Below are 21973 nucleotides of genomic sequence, written 5' to 3' on the forward strand. Positions count from 1 at the left end.
ACGCTTGCTATGGTTTTTATTGGAATTGAATTGAGTTGATCATTCTTTGCAGAGATGCAATAATTCCAAACAAAATTTAAGGAAACAATCTAACAATATGCAAAAATGATATTAAATCTGATGAAGTAGGATTCATTGCAGGGATGTAAATTTGTTTTAATATTAAAAAATCATTCAATTCGATTCAAAATATTAACAAATTAAAAATGAAAACTCATATAATTATCTCAAAGATAAACACTTGACAAACCCAATGTTTATTCCTGAAATCTTTTAGCAAACTAAGATGAGCACAGAACGTCCTTACCTTGATAAAGGGTATTACAAAAAAAAAATGTCCAGTTAACATCATATATATTTTTAATCAAAATGTGGTAGTCTTTCAATGAATATATATGTTCATTGTTGTTGTTGTTTGTGGTGCTGGGGAACAAACCCAGATTTGATCATGCAAAGTTCTTAAAGAAATCTTGGGGAGTCCAGGAATTTGTGAACTAACTATCCTTTGAAAACCATTGGCATACCCTAATCAGGATCTCCTTCATGCTGTTAGGAGTGGGTGAATTTCTGACCAACATTCTTAGAGGTATGAAGATTGGAGTTTGAACGTGGTAGGGGCAGGGCTCCCATAAAAACACACTCTTTTTCCTCACTTTTAATTCCTGGTCAGTAATTAGGTAGGAAACTAGAGTCCAAAGATTTTTCAATGTGTTGGCTTTTTAGAAGTGTCTAAAAATAAAAGATTCCTCTTCCCCATTTTAAAAAAAGAAAACCCTAATCGTTCTTTGGTCTCTTTATATTCGGTTTTCAGTAGTTTAATTACATGTCCGAGTGTGGTTTTCTTTCTTTTTATCTTGACTGGAGTTCACTGAACTCATTCAAAAAGTATAGGATCCTTACCCCTTTGTCTCTCTGAGTAAGTTTCTTTATGAATGGTTGAGAAAAAACACTCTGATTCTAAACATTAAATATGAACAACAGACAGTGCTTGCTTCTGCTGCAGGTTAACTGTGAAAGGGAAGGGAAGCAAAGGAGTTTGATGTAGAGATCCCCCTACCCCCAGCTCTTGTCCAACAGGTTCACAGCTCAGAGTTACTTAGTAATGACTGGGCCTTTGGGAACAGAAAGTGGTGTAGCCTTCTGAAAAGCAGCCTCAGAATGCACAGGGCGAATTGGTCAAGCCACAGAGCCACCTCCCTGAGCATAGGACCCAGAGGGAGGGGCTTGACCTCACACTCAGATCTCAGAAGTTTGCACAGTTTGGTGTGTGTGTGTGTGTGTGTTCTGTCAGGAACCTCAGCACTGCATTTCTAGGAAAAAAAAACCAAAGTACCTTTCAAAACGGGCATCCTCGGAGGATATATTTCATGCTCTGGAAAAGTCTGCTGCCTCTGGTCTTTCCCTACAGACCTCTGCAGAGACTGAATGAGAAGACAGATTTCAGGTAAGAACAAAGGAGAATCAATGATCTGAGACCCCTCATCTCCTTTCATCTCCTTATTGAGGCAGGATGAACAAAATACTCCTGTTGAATGTGATTAAGAATTTTTGAGCTCATTTGGGCTGAGAATTTTTCCAGAGGTAAATGAAATTCTTCCATTGGAAAATCCACTTTCGGATAACTGCTATGTACAGGGCATTTTGCTAGATCTGTCAGAAATTTTTGACACTGGATGAAGCCAGGTCTGAGTCTGTATTGATGAATAAACATGAAGAGATTTGGGAGCTTGCTATCAGTGGGTGGGAGCCAGAGATTAAAATGGCACCTGAAAGGAGCATGCTGGCTCAGGTGACATTTATTTGCCACAAAGTGTACACACGCCATGCAAACATTACCTTACGTAATCCTCTGTGGCATTCTAAGGCAGTTGGCTTTACCTAGTGGTAACTGATGTACAGGGAATTTATGTGCCCTGTTTAGTCATAAAGAGACTAGGTGGATCCTCACATGGGGACTGGAACACGGAGGAGATGAGTTGTTAATTTAAAAACCAAGACAAATGCAATTTTAAAAACTCTTCTATAATGTTACTGCATTGTTTTTCCATTCCAAATTTTTATTTTTAATGTGTGTTGTCTATAAACGTTCACATAAAATCTGAGTTTAATGTGCTTTGCACATTTTCACAGAGCATTTTTTGTTCATTGGAATTGTTTTCTTTGAATACACCTTGGACTGTGTCAAAGGTTCCCACTGCCTTTGGACTCTGCTCATTGCCCATCTGGCAACCCGCCAGAGTGTGAAGCCCCACTGGGTCTCCCCAGGCTTTAGTTAATTATACTAGTTAAACAGCATATTTGTGTCTTCGGGATGTGTGTACATGTGCAGAAGGTTGTCATAAATATACTTGGTGATACTTTAATGTTGTATCTTCAGCATTCTGGTATCAGTTTCTACTTTGGTATTTTCTTGTAATCTTCTTCTGAGGTTTTTCCAGCTAGAATATCAAATTAACCTTCACAAATATTGCACTTCTGTCTTGAGACTTTCATTCCTGGCACAGGTGCTTCTATTGTGCTCTGGGGCTATTTCAGTGGAGTGTCTGGTAATAATTCCCATGCCTTTCAATAGTGGCCTTCAATTGGTAATTTATCTTAGTCTATTTTGGGCTGCTAGAACCAAATACCATATACTGGATGTCTTCCAAACAAGGAAACTTTATTTCTCACAGTTCTGGAGACTGGGAAGACCAAGATTTTAGTGCTAGCAGTGTCAATGTCTAGAGATGGCTTGTTTTCTGATTCTTTAAAGATGTTTTTCTCCTATGTTCTCATTTGGTGGAAAGGATGTCCTCATGAACCAATCCCAAAGTTCTTACCTGGTTAGTATTATCACCTTGGAGGCTAGTATTTGAAAATGTTAATTGAGGGGGGACACAAACATTCATATCATAGCTTACTTCTTGAACGAAGAATCTTTTAATTGGATTGGGGAAATGACTAATTAAAAGGTTGTAGTTACACAAATACTTTATACATTCCGTCATTAAGCAAATATGTACTTATTCCTTAATGTGAACTAGACAATGTGATAACCTTTGAGAAGGAACAGATTAATAATTTGAATAATAATTTCTGTCCAGTAAAATTAACAAATTAGAAGTCATTGTTACCAGATTTTCAAGAAAGAGAATGACTAATTCTCTTTGGGTTGAGGTGTCTCAGAGGGAATCAATCAGGGACAAACTGGCATTTAATTAGGACTTTGGAAAAGGAGAAAAACTGGGTTTTGAAGGTAGTGTAGGAGTAGTACATAAATAAAATGAAGATAAGTCAGAGTGCTAAAGCAGGTATTGCATTAAAGAAATGTTCTTTGGTCTTATCTGGAAGAGAGAGACTATAGATGAGATGAATAGTCAGCACTTAGTGGTTAAACAATCATCTACAAGGGGCTGCAGATGCCTGCCTGACACGTACAAGGCCCGGAGTTCAGCCCTCATCACTACAAAATGACAAATCATTTACAAAAAACAAACAATTCCTACCAGGCCCAGGTTCTTCCCCAGAAACTACATTCAGAATGCAGCCTCTGCCTCAGTGGGTTTGTTTAAGACTCTTCTTCCCTTATATCACGAAGGGAGCACTAGGTCTGTTGAAAAACCTATTGTTGTTATCCCCAAATGACTGACAAAAAATCTTGGGGAAACACACATGAAAAAAAACTAAAATGTTCATTAGTCCAAACTTCTCCCAATACGTTAAAGCCATAGACCAAAACGTAGAGTGACATCTTTGGTAATTGGAGCCAATAGAAACTAACATCAGCCGTGTTTCTCCCAGTACAGATCCTAGTTCATCACCCCAAAAGGACCAGCATTCCCAAAGACTCCAACGGACAAGGAAAAGCATCCTGTGATCCCATTCTTCAGATAACAGCAGTTGTGCTGCAGTAAGTCAAATGCAGAACTGTTTCTTCATATTTTTTAGCAATATACACTGTACAAATCCAACCCTTAGGTTTAGGGAGAGAACAAAGTTCAAGAAGAGATAAGAAATGGAGATAGGGTGGGTGAATTGGTTTCACATATAACTTGGTAATAAAAAAAATGACACATTAGACTATATGAATGATTTCCATATCAAGAACACTACCTTGGAATGTGTTGAATTCTATACCCCTGTTTCACACACATATAAATTTAATTCTTTCTTATAGTATTTTTTTTTAGTTTTGTATGTCTTATTTCCCTTATTAGAGTATGAGTTCTTAGACAATAGGAAACATCTACTGTGGTTTGTTATAAGCTCACAGTTCCTCAGAGCATTTACCAGTGTATGTGTATCAGTCAGGATCAAAATACAGGATCAGAAATAGATGATTTGTTATAAGGATTCGACCTTATGCAATGCTGTGTGCTAGTTAAGCAGTTTCTAGAAGGCGAATCCTTCTTTTCTGTTACTGGAGATTAAAGTGCGCACAAGTGTTGGGAAAGGAAGATTTATTTAAAGTGTGAGAACACACACTGGAGCTTACAGGGCACCAAAACCTTGCAGTTTTTGCTGACTGTGGCCTTGGCAGTGGGTGTCCTTCCAGGCTCCTTCCTTATGGAGCTGAATGCATACACTTGGCCAGCATGAGAGAGGTTGATGTAGATCTGGGGGACAATGAAGTAGCTGGCAGCCTATCCTTGCATGAAGAGGTGAGCTACCAAAATGGCTGCTGCTCCTATTTGCCTCCAATTATCTCACAAAAATCTCTCTTGTGGCCCACGCTACCTGCAAACCAGTGGTTAAATGGATTGCAGGAAATACTATTCTGCCTGGCCAAGGTGGTACCTTACAAAGCCACTGTACTAAGTTCTCAAACAAGATTCATTGTATAAGTGGACAGATTGATGAATGAATGAATGAATGAATGAATAAAGAGTGATGCTCAGCTTACTAACAAAAGTCAATTTAACTTAAAATGAAGCTGTACCAAAGTTTTGTTTAAAAAGACATTTCAGACTTCCGCAAGGAGAAATTTTATTTAAAGGATTATTGCAAAACGGGGGGGGGGGTGGGGGGGGGAGGGACGGTTGTGTTAGGGAGACTTCTCAGACCATAATATCTAGAAACATATGAAAGTTAGAAAAGAAAAGGTCTTTTGTTTTATAGGGAGAAGTGAGCAAGAGAGGTTATTTTCATAGTAAGGTGAAACTTTCTGCATGCCAGAACTCAGGCTGAGGGTAAGTCAAAGTTCAGAGTCCTGCGAGGAGCAGAAAATTACAGTGTGATCAAGTTAGCTAACAAAAACTTTTGTTCTGATGGATCAGTGAGCATGAACAGTTTAATTAAGCATTTCCGAAGGGGAAATGGACAGGGCAGGGAGGTCTCAGAGTGGGGAAGTGAACTAAGGGATGGTGTATCAATAGAGGCTCAGAGGACATATTACCCTGTGTCCAGCTTATTTTTGCTGGGAGCTGTTAAACAGGGATTGTAGATGATTTGGCTTGGGGGAAGGAGAGCAAAGGAATGAAATTTTGGTTGACAAGTATTGTCTTATTTATTAATGGGTATTAGCAGTTCAGCTCATCCTTGTGAAGCAAAGTATGAGGCATTGAAGGGTCCACATTTGGCCTTGTTCTAGGTCAGCAAGAAGGAAATTGGGGAATCCTGTCTAAGTAGTAGTCTCAACTTGAATGGAACAATTTTTTGACTGTTGTTATTTTGTTGAATTATAGCGCTTGAGTAAAGTTTACCATTGTCAGTCACTCAGAGAACTGAGTTGAAATGTACTTTAGCTTTACCCATTTGGCCTTGAGAACTAGTTCTATGAACCTTCTTGGATACTGATTTGAAGGATATTGTTGAGGATTTTGCCCATGACATCAATGATTCCTGAACATGGCTGTATAGAAAAAAAATAACCTGCAGATATGCTAGAGATAATATAGAGCAAATGAAACCCTCACATACTGCAATAAGAATGTAAAATGGTGTAGCCAATTTGGAAAAAGGCGGTTTCTTATAAAGTGAAACATTTACTTACCATGCAACTCTGAAGTGCACTCTGAGGGAAATAATAACATATAGCCATGCAAAGACTTGTATATTGATGTTATTCGTAACTTTAATTAAGAATCATCCCAAACTATAAAAACCCAAGTGTCCTTCAGCAGGTGAATTGATAAATAAAGGAATTCATCTGTGCAATCCCTGCAATGGAAGACTTTCCAGAAATAAAAATCGATGTACTATTGAATTGCACAGCACCTTAGATTTGATACAATAAACCAGTCCCAGAAGTTACATATGAAATAATTCCACTTAGTTGACATTTTGTAAAGAAAATTATAGGGATGGAAAGCAGCTTAATGATTGCTTGAAGCTGGAAGTCTAAAAGGGATTGGTGGGCATGGGAGAGAAACAAGCTATTGGAGAGTGTAGGAAATGGTCTGTATCAATGCTCATGTATGTGAAGAGAATAGATCTGTTTATCTTAGTGTATCCTTAATTGTTGGAATTCTAGGTGATACAGAATGAAAACAAATGTTTATAAATATTTTTAAAAGCTTAAGGAGTTGTAGTAAAGGTTATTTCAGAAGGAGGCATCTGTACCTGCCACCAATCCTATTCTTTCTCGGCATTAGAAGTTTAGTTAGTAGGCACATTGGAACAGCAGGAATATAGCTCACAACATTAACTAGAACTGCCTTCTCATTTCATGATGTTTCTCAATCTTCTCTTTAGCCTAAAGCACCTGCCAAGATGTTTCCTTTGCAAAGTCCACAGATGCTGCAGATGCTAGAGAAGTCCTTAAGGAAGAGCCTCCCCGAGTCCTTAAAGGTGAGGGTGGAACATTGTGAGAAAAAAAAATGTAGCATTACCTGCTTATACTAAAAAATGAGACTAAAAATGGGAATGCTCTCAATTCAATGATTTAAATTCTCACCTTAGAAACTTAAAAAAGTAGGCGGGTATTAACCCTTTACCAAGCTGAATGAAGGAAATTGAACAATAAACAGATTTTTTAAAAAATAAAAGAATATGAGTGCAGAAAAACAACACAAAAACCCAACACATCCAAATTATGGTTCTTATAAGTATCAAATGATGTTGATAATATTGTAACCAAACTGACCAGGAAAGAAGAAGACACAGATTACATGTCAGGAATAAAATAGAAAACACTACTGCAAATCCATAGACATTATAAGCATAATAATAAATAAAATGTGCCTACTGTTATCAGTGCTGCATTCATAGGTTTCAGTATTTATTCTGTGAAAAGCACACATTACCAAAGGTCTTTGAAGAGGAATATGTTATGTAAATTAAGATGTGCAGAGGGGAGGGTTGGGACAGTGCAGATGGGAAGAACAGTAGAATGAGACAGACATCATACCCTATATATGTGTATGAGTACACTACTGGTGTGGCTCAGCACCATGTACAGCCAGAGGAATGAGAAGTTATGCTTCATTTGTGTACAATGTCTAAAAATGCATTCTACTGTCATGTATAACTAATTTGAGCAAATTTAAAAAATAGAGAAAAAAGTATAAAATGTTTTCTGCAAACCTCCTAATTATCACAAACTACAGCAGCTATAGGACCAATAAAGAGAGAGTAATCACAATTAGCACTATAGGATATTATCAAATCAAGAAGTTAGACAATAAGAGTGGAAGCAAGGAAGAATAGATGAGAAAAACAATCAGAAATCAAATAAAACAACAATAAGAAGTTCTTACTTTTCAGTAATAACCTTAAATACAAATGGATCAAATATCCCCATCCAAACATGGAGTGGATGAATGGGTAAGAAAGCAAGCTACAACTACATGCTGCATCCCATTAAGTTTGGTAGAAGCAGTTCTAATAGCAAATGATAGCAAAAATGCTTTTCATAAAAAGAATGAATCCAAATAAATAATCTAATGTTATACCTCAAGAAACTAGAAAAGAAGAACAAACTAAACCCAAAGTTAGCAGGGGGAAAGAAATACAAACATCCAAAAAGAAATAAATTGAATAAGGAATCAAAAATTTATAGAGAGAACCAATAAGACTAAGAGTAGGTCTGTTTGAAAATATAACAAAATTGACAATACTAGTCTAAGTAAAAAAGAGGGAAGACTCAAACTCAAAATGAAACTAATAATATTGCAATAGACACATCAGAAATAAAAAGGATTATAAGAAACTATTATGAATAATCATTTGCCCCAAATTGAATATTCTGGAGGAAACAGATAAATGTCTAAAAAAATACAACCTACCGATATTAACTCTGGAAGAAATAGACAACAAATCAAGAGATTGGAGAAGTGATTTAAAAAAAAAAAAACCTCCTAAGAAACAAAAACTCAGGAGTAGATGGCTTCACAGCTGGATTCCACCAAACATGCAAAGAAGAATTCATACCAGTGCTCCTTGAATTCTTCCAAAATATAGAGCTTGAAGGAATACTTCCAAATATACTGTGGGAGGACTACCATTACCTTTAAACTCAAAAAAAGATGTCACTAGAAAACTATTGGCCATTTACTCTGATGAATATTTTGAAGTAAAAATCCTCAATGAAATATTAACAAACTAAATTACATAATATATCAAAAGATGTATACACTGTGACCAGTGATATTATCCCTGGCATGTAAGACTGGGTTAGCACAAGCAAATCAATCACCGTAATACGTCATGTTAATAGATAAAGAACACATGGCCGTTTCAAGGGAGGTGGAAACATTTTTTTGTTTGTTTGTTTGCTTTTTTTGACAACATCCAATATTCTTTCTTGGCAAAAATTTGTAACAGCTTAAGTATAGAATGAAAGTTCTTCAACATAAAATTAGAACTACCATTTGACCTAGCAGTTCCTCTCTGGCCATGTATCAAAAGAAATGAAATCACCATTGTGTAAAGATAGCTGCACTCCTCATATTTATTATAGCGTTAGTCATAAAAGCCAAGATATGGAAATAACCTGAGGGTCCATGGACAGATGAATGGATAAATTGATACACACACACACACACATGCACGCACACACATACATAATAGAATGTAATTTAGCCCCCAAAAGAAAAGAAATCAATATCAGAAGATGCAGATCAAGCAGCAACCTCCAAGCCCTCCACAGCCCAGAAAGAAGGCAGTGAAAAAAGACCTGACTAGAGAGATGGGTGACCGAGTAAACGGAATAAAACTCAGTATGGGACAACCTGAGCTTTGGAGAGACTTGAGGTTTGGTTATCAGAACAGAAAATAAGGACAGAGTTCTTTAACCCTGAACCTAGACCCGGGGCGGGGGTGGGGGAGGAGGGAGCAGCAACAAAGAGAAAGAGGGACAGGAAAAGCACATCATCCCGCTTCTTGAGCAGCAGCTGAACAAATCAGAACAGGATAGGAGCTGGAAAGCCAGTGACGGAGATGAAGCAGTTTAACCCAACTTGTGGATGGAAAGCCATCATGGTCATGGCTGCAGTTGTGTAGAATTCACATCTAGCCCTACTCCCTAGAAGAAATTCAATCAATGCAGTGTCTCCCCACTTTCAGATAGCAACCCCCCCCAAAAAAAAAAACAAAAAACCAATCCAGAGGAACACCTTTGCAGTGATTGGTCTAGAAGGAACTTGTAGAGTATTGTTGCTAACAAAGCTGCTGAAATCCCTTCCCCCTCATCACAGACAAGAGGAATGGGATGGAGCAAACCCAAGAGCTATGCACTCCCGGGAAGTTCTAGCCTAACCCTGGTGCTCCACACAGCAGCCCTGGGAGCTCAGGCAGACATGGGAGCAGATAGCCACAATTTACAGCCACGGGCAGTGAGAACACAGTGCAGGGGGGAACAACTGTCTCTGTGCCAGGCAGCAGAGGGGACGAGTGACTGCAGATCACAGGCGTGGGCAGTGGGAGCTGGGACATAGGCAGGAAAACTGTCTCTGTCTCAGTGGAGAGGAATGACGTGTAATTTACAACTGTGGGGAGTAAGTTTGGACATAGGCAGACTGCAGGCCGAGTCTCTTTCCCAATCACGGGGATGGCGCCCCAGGGATCTGTGATTTGCTTTGGTCAGGAGGGATGCTTTTGCATCAGAGACCACCCGCAGAGAACTCACAATCACAGGTCCCACACTTAGAGACAACCACCAGGCTCTATGCCACTTTGAAAAGGGTCCTGTGGAGGGGAGGGAGGGGAGCAGGTCCATGGGGACTCCATTGAAGTCAAAGCAGCAGCCCTGAGACCTGCATTCTGTGCCCTGGCACCCAGTAGACACCGCCAGCAGATGCAGCACAGTACCCCCCAAATATCAGCCTCAGACCCCTGGGTTGAGGAAAAAGGACCATCTGGTGGGAGGTCCATAGCAACCAGGGGAGTGGCTCCTTTGCCCCTGCCCCTCTGGGGGACCAGAGCTGAAGAGTGATGAACATCATCTGAAGGTCTCACATATTGATGAAAACCAAACCTGGAAGACTCAGTAAGATGTCTCCACCTTGGTATGGTTTACTCTAAATAGCTCAAAGGCCAACTTTGGTCATACATATATTACTCTTCATTTTGATTACAGAGTTATTTTCCCCTAGTATTTGACTGCCTTTCTTCTGAGGATTTAAACATTAATTGGAATAACTCTCTTTGTTTCCCTAGCTTTGGTTTACACTTGTTCCACTTAGCACTTCCTTCCCTTTTACATTGCCTGCGACTGCCTCAAAATCCTCCCTCCTCGTCCATATTTATCTTCTTTTTACTTTGGTTTGTATTATTCTTTTCTATCTTTTTTCTTTCTCTCTTCTTTTACCCAATTTTCTCTCCTCCCCTTTTCAGCCCCTATATAATGCAATAGCCATTTTCCTGTCTTTAATAAATAATTTTTCGACCTCTTGAAGAACATTGCTACAACTGTATACCTGGGTTAAAGGAACTGTGAAGAACAATATCAACCAGTCTTTGTTTTTCCTGAGGTTTATTAGTATGTAACTTTGCCCTGAAGTGTTTGAAGTAAATAGGGTTTAGTTCTTTCTCTCAAAGCAAACCTGATACTGGGAATAGCAGAGGACAGACCACATTGAGAGTAAGTATAAATATCTGAATATTCATGCAGCCTGGAGTTCTTAAGAGAAAAAAAGCTCACTGCATTGTTATACAAAAGAAGAAGTGATAGTCATAGATGGTGGATATACATGCTATATATGAAAACCACCCCAAATAGCCCACAGCACATCAATAACTGATCCCATTGACACCAGTGGAAGAAATGTCTGAGAAAGAATTTAGAAAGTTCATAGTTAAAATGTTCAATGTCTAAAAGAAGATGTAAGAAGTGAACTTAGAAACAAAATACAGGAAGTAAAAGTTAATTTCAAAGAAGAGATAGGTGTTCTAAGAAAGCACCAAATGGAAATACTGAAAATGGAAGATGTAATAAATCAATTTAAAAATTTAATGGAAAGCGTCACTAATAGATTTGAAGACAGATTCTCAGGCCTTGAAGACAAAGTATATTATCTTGAAATAAAGTTGACAATGAAGAAAAGATGTTAAGAGACCGTGACCAGAATATTCAGGAAAACTGGGATAACATTATGAGACCAAATTTAAGAATCATTGAGGTTGAAGTTGGCTCCAAAATACAAATTGAAGGAAAGAACAACTTTTTCAATGAAATAGTATTGGAAAAATGCCCAAATCTTAGGGATAAGATGGAAATCAAAAAAACAAGAATCAGATAGAACCCCAAATAGGCATAATAAAAAAAAATCCTCTCCAAGAAACATTATAGTGTAAATGCCTGACATACAGAATAAGGATAGAATTTTAAAAATCAAAAGAGCAGGTCACATTTATAGGTAAGCCAATTTGGACTTAAACTGACTCTTCATCCCAGACCCTAAAATTAAGAAGGGCTTGGAATAATACATGTGGTCTTTGAAAGAAAAATAGGTGCCAACCAAGGTTACTATATACAGCAAAATTATTCTTCATAAATTATACTCAGTGAAATATTTCATGCAGAAGAAATAAAAAATAAAAATGAAAGCATGTATAGGGATGAATAACACCAGAAGAATAATCAATTAAAGGGAAATCAAGTCTGAATTAAGAATTAGAAATAAGTCAAAATGGCAGGAAATTAAAAAAAAATCATCTCTCTATAATAATATTGAATGTAAATGGTCTAAATTCTTCAATCAAAAGACATAGATTGGCAGATTGGATTAAAGAACAAGAACCAACCATATGATGTTTACCAGAAACTCACCTTATAGGCAGACATCCACAGACTGAAGGCAAAAGGATGAGAAAAGATATAATATACAAATAGAAACAGAAAATAAGCAGAGGTAGCTACTTTCATATCAGCCAAAGTAGATTTCAAGCCAAAATTAATCAGAAGAGACAAAGAAGTACTTATTAAGGGAATCGTCCAACAAGAAGAAATAATGATTGTAAATATTTATTCCTAAAGCAACTATGGACCTACATGCATAAAACAAACCCTATTCAATATAAAGAACCAAACAGACCACATTATAATCATATTGGGTGATTTCAATTCACCTCTCTCACCATTTCATAGATCATCAAAATGAACCAAGTCAAAATTCTTCAGAACTAAAAAATACTATTTATAAGGTGGACCTAAAAAACATTCATAGAATATAAGACAATTGAAATAATTTCCTCCTCAGCAAAACATGGAATTATCTGTAAATTAGATCATATTTAAAGGCACAAAACAAATATTAGCAATCAAAAATAGAGATAATTTCTTGCATCCTATCAGAACATAATGGAATGAAATTAGAAATCAACAATAACATAAAAAACAAACCACTCTAACACCTTGGGATTAAACAATACACTTGAAAATGAGGAATGGATTGCAGAAGAAATCAGGAGAGAAATAAAAAATTCTTAGAAACAAATGGGCTAGGGTTGTAGCTCAGTGGTAGAGCACTTGCCTGGAATGCGTGAGGCACTGGGTTCAATTCTCAGCACCACATATAAATAAAATAAAGGTCCATCAACAATTTTTAAAAATTGAAAAAGGAAACAAATGAAAATATAGATAAAACATATCAAAATCTCTGGGATAGTATGAAAGCAGTTTTAAGAGAAAACTTTATATCTGAGTTCCTATATTAAAAAAATATAAAGAAAACAAATAAATAATATAACATTATACCTCATGGCCGTAGAAAGAGAAAAATTAAAACCAAAATCAATAGAACACAGGAAATAATTAAGATCAGAACCAACATTAATAAAACTGAGAATTAAAAAGATAAAAAAAAAAACTGGGGTTGTGGCTCAGTAGCAGAGCGCTTGCCTAGCATATGTGAGGCACTGCGTTTGCTTCTCAGCACCACATATAAATAAATAAAATACAGGTCCATTGACAACTAAAAACCAAAACAAAAAAAGATACAAAGGGCCAATGAAACAAAGAGTTGGTTCTTTGAAAAGATAAACAACATTGGTAACAATCAAACTAACCATTGGTTTCATTGGTTTTTGTGGTTCTATAATGAACTAATTAAAGAAAAAACTATGAATAAATAGAAGGAAGACCAGTAGAGAAGAGGAAAGGGAATGGAAGAGGAAAGAGGAGTGAGAAAGGGGAAGTACTGGGGACTGAATTGGAGCAAATTATATTCTGTGCTTGCATAATCATGTCAATGTGAATCCCTCTATTACATATAATTATAATGTGCTAATAAAAAAATAAGGAGATCTTACCAGTTTTGATAAAATGAATCTGCACAACATTTGCTAAGGAAAATAAGCCAATCACAGAAAACTTTTACATAACCTCACTTCTATGTGAATCTTTTAAACATCCACCTTATATAGATACAACAGTCATTAACCAGATAAGAAGTGTGTTTATGGTGAGGAGACAAAAAGACATCAGCTAGAGGAATCTAACTAGCAGATATAAATAATGAAGACGTGTACCTTCCAATGTATGGTAAAGACCAGAGCAATGAAATGTTACTTTTTTTCTACTAAATTAGTAAATTCTAGCTGTTATCCCCTCCCCAAAGAAAGAAAGAGTGGTAACTATGTGAGATTTCAGGTCTGCTACTTTGCTTCAGTAAATATTTTAATATCTATATGCATCCAGTAATATCATTTTGTTAGCTTAAATATATGCGATGAAATTTTTATAAAAAACCGAGAAACAACACAGAATACAAAAATGAATTTAAATTCCTTACTAAATTCTAAAAATGAAAGCATGTTTGCTTTTTGAATGTTATATAAAAATACTGAGTGCTAGTGATATTATTGCTGAGTTCTGAGTGCATTTCTATGCAAAATTTTGCAACTGTTCTATAATAGCTGGGTATTTGTTATCTGGACCTTTCTTCAGCTTCAAATTATCCCCACTCTAACTTACTAACTTTGAGAAGGACTTTGTGAACAAATTCTGTGTTTTGATTTTGCTAGGAATATAAATTATTTTCATTAACACTAGTGTTTGGGGTTTATGTTTTAGAGACACCATGGATTCTCATTCTGTATCCCTTTACCGTGTATAGATAAAAATTTATATATGATGCTACCCATGTTCATTTAATATTATAAGTTCAAAATGCTTTTGTTCTGAGACTGTTTAAAAGAGTAAGATTTGTTCTTGCAACTGGAGCTTGCTTTTAATAATACGATTTTTCCTTTTCCTCCTGAAGATTCCAAAATTAAGGAAAAGTGCTTCTTTTGTATGTCTTTGGTTGATTTGAAATTGTAATGGAACACACTTTTGATTCACAACACTTTTTTAACATAAATTTAATGGATTTCTTAGCTTGGTTGCCTGATTTAATGATTCAGGAGTGATGATAATATGTGAAGAAAACATATTTAACCATATAATGTAATAGTATAAGGAAGTGTTAGACACAAATATTGAAATCTCTTGGGATGATCAAATTGACTTATTCCCTGTTACCCAACCAAACAGGACATGACAGATGACCTTGATCACTACACCAACATCTATCAAATCTAGTCTAAGGAGCTCAAGAGCTGTCAAGAATCTCTTGCCTTATCAGATGTCATTAACTGGAAACAACATTTGCAGATCCAAAGTAAGGGGACTGGGGTATGTGCTGGCTGCTAGACCCTGTGTCTACCTGTAGGACCACTTTTCACCTCAAGCACATTCCCCAAAATTCTTCCCCCAAGTCTCAGAATCTCAACCTAGTGTCCATTACTCGTATTGACTGTCACCACCTCTGCAGGGGAGTAGAATTCACATATTGTGCACTATGTGGTTGTTATTAGTAACTCTTGAGCAAGGTAATTTCTTGTAAGCTGAAGATTCAAAATATATTTTGCAACATATTCAGCATCCCTCAGAATATTGGGTGTGAGAGCAGAGACTGTCTTCTGGTCTTCCATTCCTGGAATAAGAATACAGCTCCTAGTGTCATAGAGAAGCTCCCAGGTCACCAAGGAGGATACCTGCTGTGGTTATAAACCTGCCCTCTAGAGTCAGACTCTAAAGGGTGCATCCTTGCTCTGCCTCCTGCTTTGTGATCTTTAAAGTGATGTAATATACCTATTGCTGTTTCCTCATAAGTGAAAATGAGGAACCTAAAACACAGGGTCGGTGTAAGGATTAAATGAATTAGCAGACAAATACGTGGGCATGTGCACAATCAACATAGGCTTCTACAGGATGGGAGTTTAGCTCAGTGCTAGGGAATCTTTCTAGCATAAGCAGGGCCCTGGGTTCAATCTCCTGTACTGCAAAAGATAGGTTACTATGAATTATATATTCCTCTCCTTTGATTTCAGAGTGACAGCCAGCATTTCTGGTACTATTTTTGTATAAGAGAAAACCTGCTCCAGGGAGTGACTTGGTCACATCACACTGTTGGTGGCATTACCAGAAGCAAGAGTGAGGCATGGTTCCTCTGGGCCCCTTCTTGTACCTTGCACACAGTTACTTCTCTCCTTCCTTCCTCCCTCCTAGGTTCACAGTCCAGCTTGGATGAGGTGATACAAAGTCTTGCTGCTGCTAACTCGGTCCAGGTCAAGAGAACACAGTGCATTCTGTACATGATGCCTCAGACAGCAAGGAAACTGGTGCCTTTCCTGGTGGATACAAAGAACTTACGTCCTGAATCTGGGGGACCCCAGATCAAGTGAGTGTGATTAAAGATGCTCTCTCTGCACTGCTCACATGTCACTAGAGTGTCTTCCAACCTCCCTCCCTGCGTTCTCTCTCACCTCCCAGAGTCCCACTCCTGGATGATCACCTGCTTAAAAGCCACCATTTCTCACCTCATCTTGAACAAAATGCAAACTCTTTATAGAGCCCACAAGACCTGCACCCTCACCTCCTGGATGTCACCTTGACCTTGCTGCTCACTCAGCAGCTCTGGCCTTCCTTATGCCATTTGACCTCATGCTCTTGCTCCTGCCTCTGCACCACTGAACTTGCTCTTTGCCTGCCTCAGACATCCTTCCTCAGATCTCCACATGTTATCTCTTTTTTTGTTATTGCTCTTCATTCTCTCAAAATTTATTTCCTTTGACAGTTTTTTGAGATTGCCATGGGTAATATGGGTAATATCACCCCGGTCATAATTCTTCATGATGAAATCCAATTTTAACTTTCTTTATCAGACTTATCGTTACCTGAAAACACTTTATTGGGTATTTATCTACCTGTTGTTTGAAGAGCCTCCCTGACCCACTTAAAATCTCATAAGAGCAGGAATCTTCTCTATATTGTTCACTAACATATTCTCCATAGCCGGAATAATGCACATAGTAGGTTCTTAATAGATATGCATTTAATGAATCCACTTCACAGACAAAATGTTTTCCAATATAAAGAACTTGAAATAATCATATATTTTCCTCCATTAATTTCAGTGTAATATGAAGTAGAACCCATTGATAGCAACTTTATCTGTAGATGATCAATGTCTTGCCCTCGGTGTGATAATATGCCCAGAAGAGCTTTATTCACATTGCAAAGTGAATTGAAGCCTGCAGAGCACCTCCTCGTCTAGAACCTTACTGAATCCTCTTACACATCCTATGAGATAGTCAGGGTAGGAGGCATCATTCCTATTTCCCAACAGAGAGCAGGACCCTCCATGATGTGGCTTGTTTACTACATGGATGGTGAAGGCCATAACTATGATTTAAGTCTAAATCTTCTATTCCCACATAGTGGGATCTTTGCAAGATGCCTCTCAAAACCTCTTTCCTCTACCAAAGAGATCTTCAGACTTCAGTATTCCATTATGTGAGCCATCTGAAGTCCATATGGGTACCTCTCAGGACTTCAGCTTTCCCAAGTGTTCAACATGGTGGTCAAGGACCACTAAATACACACACCCTAAGATTCTAAGATTCTAAGCTCTGGCTTTACTGCTTGCTAGAATGTTCTTCTTATAGGCATTTTTTTTTTCTGTTCGCCCACTTATCTGTAAAATAGGGTTGAAATCATCAGGTCTATATTATGTGGAGAGCCAAAGCAATGTTGAGAACAATACTTAATTTTTGTGGAGTTCTTTAGTGTTTTGTGGCACTGAATGCATTTCTGTCTTTTGAAATTAATATTACCATTTTATGCAATAAGAGGTGGAGGCAGAGAAATATTAAGTTACCTGCCTGAGATCCCACAGTTAGTAGGATTATGATCCCAGCTTGGCTGCTCAGACTATTCCATTACCTGTGTTCCTACATGCCTCTCAAATAAATAAAATGCCTCATAAGTGTGCATGATATTATGGCCTGTTCTTTTCCCTTTTTCTCAACAGGAACCAAGAGATGTTTAAACTCTCATTGCTGGATATTACGCATGCTGCTTTGGTGAATAAATTCTGGCATTTTGGTGGCAATGAAAGAAGCCAGAGATTCATTGAGCGCTGTATCCTGGCCTTCCCCAGCTCCTGTCTTCTGGGGCCTGAAGGGACCCCTGTGTCATGGGCTCTAATGGACCAGACTGGGGAGATGCGAATGGCAGCCGCTGTGCCTGAGTACCGGGCCCAAGGCCTTGTCTCCTATATAATATATACTCAGACCCAGGTTCAAGAGAAGCTTGGCTTCCCTGTGTATAACCATACGGAGAAAGCCAACAAAATCATACAGAAAATGAGTCAAAGTCTGCATCATGTCCCCATGCCCTGTGACTGGAACCAGTGGAACTGTGCACCTCTGAAGCTGGCCTTCAACAGAAGCTAGTGTCGGTGGTTGTGGTTTGGCTGGATGAGCAGAGAAAGAGAGAAAGAACAAATTGTAATCGGAGTAAAGGAGTGGGCATTGCTGGGGTCTGGAGAAGCCATGTGAATGGTCCACAGGACCACCATGATCCCTGCATCAAGCTACCCTTCAGATCCAGCAGGCCGGCATGGCTAGACCTCTCTGGCCTTGTTCAATTTCCTGAACTTCTGGATTTCAGTGACACTTTTCCTTTTTATTCCCCCTCCCCACCCACCCACTGGTGGTGCTGGGGTTGACCCAGGGCCACCACTGAGCTCCATCCCTAGATGCTCAGTGACACTTTTTTGAGCAGCCTGATGACCTGCTACTTTTCCTTGAAATCTTGTCCCATCTCACATGTGGATTATTGCCAATGGTCAGATCCTTTCAATTTTGCCAGGTTGTGTTCTTAAGAATAGTATATTTCTCTCTCTCTCTCTCTCTCTCTCTCTCTGTCTCTCTCCTTCTTCTTCTATGACTCCTTTATTTAGTGGCCAACATGTGTCCCTTCTTTTTAGGAGATATTTTGAAGTGGTTCTTTCATGGCTGACTCTTTGATCTCTGTCTGACAACCATGTTAAATATTATAAAAACAAATGTATAATAATAGGTGGATATGGTAGCTGGGAGACTCATTTTTCACAATGTATTTTATTGTGTATATTTCATGTATACAACATGATGTTTTGGAATACACATAGGTACTAAAAGTCACTGTAGTCAAACAAATTAACAGAACCATCATTTTGCATAGTTACCTGTTTGTGTGTGTGGCAAGAGCAGCTAAAATCCTATTTAGCATGAATCTCATACAGTACAGTTTTATTACTTAAAGTCCTCAGGTTGTACATGAGACCTCTAACCTGGCCACTCTACATGTGTGCTATGCTTTTATCCTTGACTTACATTTTCCCTTCCCCTCTCTCCTTCTAGTAACCACTATTTTGTTCTCTATCTCTATGTATTTGAGATCTCTATGTATTTGAGATTCTCCATATACATGTCTTACATAACATTCTTCCCTCTTGATTCTTTCACTTAATATAATACCATCTAGATTTATTCTTGTTGTGACAAATGTCATGATTTTGTTTATTTGTAGGACTTAATAATATTACATTATATTTACACACACATATGTATATGCATACATACATACACACACACATTATAGTTTCTTTTTTTCCATTTGTCCATTAGAGGACATTTAGTGTTGCTTCCATATCTGGGCTACTGGGAATAATACTGCAATGAACATGGGAGTGTAGAGTTTTTCTGAAGTGGTGATTAATTTTCCTTTGGGTATATGTCCACAAAAGGGATTTCTGGGTCATATGGTAATTATATTTTTAAATTTCTTTAAAAATGTCCATGCTATTTTTCCATAACAGCTATACCAATCTACTTTTCTACCAACAGTGTATTACATTTCTACTAACAGTGTATAAGAGTTCCTTTTTTTCCACATTTTTGCCAACATTTATTGTTTTTTACATTTTTTATAAAAAATTAATTGTAAGGCAGTAATGCAGAGTAGTTTTTATTTGCATTTCCCTGATGATTAATGATATTGAGCACTTTTAATAAGCCCAATAGTTATTTTTGTGTCCTTTTTGGGAAAATTTCTGTTCAGGCATTTTTCACCTTTTTAAATTCATCTCTGTGTTTCTTCACTGTTGACTTGTATGAGTTCTTCATAATTTTTTTTCTTAACACCGGACCATATCATATGGTTTGCAAATATTTTTTTCCCCAATACATAGGCAACTATTTCATTTTATTGATTACTTCTTTTGCTGCACATAAAATTTTGAGTTTGAAAGAAGCAGAAACAAAGGCCAATATAGTAGAATAGTGAATAGAGATAAATCCACACAGATACAGTCAACTGCTCCCTGATAAGGGGAGCAAAAATATATGTTAGAGAAAAGATAGCCTTTTAAACAAAGGGTGCTGGGAAACTGGATATCCATATTACAGAAGAATGAAACCAGATCCCTGTCTCTCATCCTGCACAACAATAAACTCAAAGTGAATGAAAGACTTAGGATTTAGATCAGAGACACTACAACTTCTAAAAGAAAACATAGGGCTAACGTTCCAATATATTGGCACAGGCACCAACTTTCTTAACAAGACCTCTAAAACTCAAGGAATAAAATCAAGAATCAGTAAGTAGGATGGTATCAAATTAAAATGCTTCTGCACAGCAAAGGAAACAATTAAAAGTGTGAAGAGAGACTAACGGAATGAGAGAAAGTCTTTGCTAGCTTCTTCCAACGGGGAATTAGTATTTAGAACAAACTCAAAAAACTTACACACACACACGCGCGCACACACACACACAAGCGCGCGCACACACACACACACACAATAAATAACCCAATCAATAAATGAACTAAATAGGCACTTCTTGAAAGAAGAAGTGCAAATAGTCAACAAATACATGAAAAAATTTTCAACATCCTTAGCAATCAGGGAAACATAAATCAAAAGTACACTGAAATTTTATCTCATTTCAGAATGGCAATCATCAAGGATTCAAAAACAATAAATTCTGGCAAGGATGTGGGGGTAAATATACACTTATACATTGCTAATTAGATTGTAAATTATACAAACACTTTAGAAAGCAGAATGAAATTACTTTAAAAGACTAGGAATGGAACCATCATATTAAGAGCTATCCCACTCCTTGGTATTTATCCAAAAGAACTAAAATCAGCATTCTAGTGATACAGGTATACCAATGTTTATAGCAGTGCCATTCACAATAGCCAAGTTATGGAACCAGCTTAAGTTCCCATCAACAGATGAATGGATAAAGAGATTGTGGTATATACATACAATGAGTTTTATTCAGCTGTGAAGTTGAAGAAAATGATGTCCTTTGCTGGTAAATGGGTGGAACTGGAGAACATCATGCTAAATGAAATAAGTCAGATACAGAAAGTCAGGGGTCAAATGTTTTCTCTTATATTCAGAAAAAGAAAAGAGAGAGAGAGAGAGTCAGAGAGAGAGAGAGAGAGAGAGAGAGAGAGAGAGAGAGAGAGATCTCATGAGCAGGAAGGAGACCAGGAGAGTAGAAGAAGGGAATTGAGAGGGAGGGAGGAGGGAAAGGCATAGGGAAGTACTGGGGAATAATAGCCTTCAAATTATGCTGTCTATATATGAATATATCACAATGAATCCTGCTTATATATAATTATAATTCACTAATTAAAACAATTATAAAAAAATAGACTAGATTAATGCACCAATAACAATGCGAAAAGGAAAAGGAACAGAATGGAGATCAGTCGAGCAGAGTAAGTGGACCAAGGGTAAGGATGAGGGCAGAGAAAGGGAAAGTACGAGGGATGAAGTTGTTTTCAGTAAGAACAAATATGTCATTATGAATCCTACTATCATGTACAATTATAATGCACCAATAAAATATATTTTTTAAAGATTTTAGTCTGATGCAGTCCCATTTACATGGTCCGCAGTGCTGGTCAATTCTCTTGCTCCCTCACTCATCTTCATTATTGAAATGCACTATTAGAACCCCGACTGTTCTTGTGTTGCCGTTCATGCTTCCTCTCACGTTTGTCAGCGTTAACTTCACAGATTTGAGTGCACTGTGTTGCATGCATATAAATTCATAATTGTGATTTCTGTTTTCAGAGCAGACCCTTTTGTCATTATGCAATGTTCTTCTGTTTCTCTTTTGATAGGGTTTAATTTGACATTAAAATTTTCTGACATAAGTATACCATCCCCACTTTATTTTGGTTACCATTATGCATAGAATATCTTTTTCCATCCTTTCACTGAC

General features: G+C 37.5%; 1 pseudogene; it reads left to right on the forward strand.

The window, feature by feature from the left end:
* Positions 1 to 1143: 1143 nt before the first annotated feature.
* Positions 1144 to 21607, forward strand: LOC124093286 (glycine N-phenylacetyltransferase-like; annotated as a pseudogene).
* Positions 21608 to 21973: the final 366 nt, after the last annotated feature.

The sequence above is a fragment of the Marmota monax genome, unplaced genomic scaffold (assembly GCF_021218885.2).
Source record: "Marmota monax isolate L192 unplaced genomic scaffold, Marmota_monax_Labrador192_F-V1.1 WCK01_AAM20220418_F8-fsc00038, whole genome shotgun sequence".
Classification (NCBI taxonomy): domain Eukaryota; kingdom Metazoa; phylum Chordata; class Mammalia; order Rodentia; family Sciuridae; genus Marmota; species Marmota monax.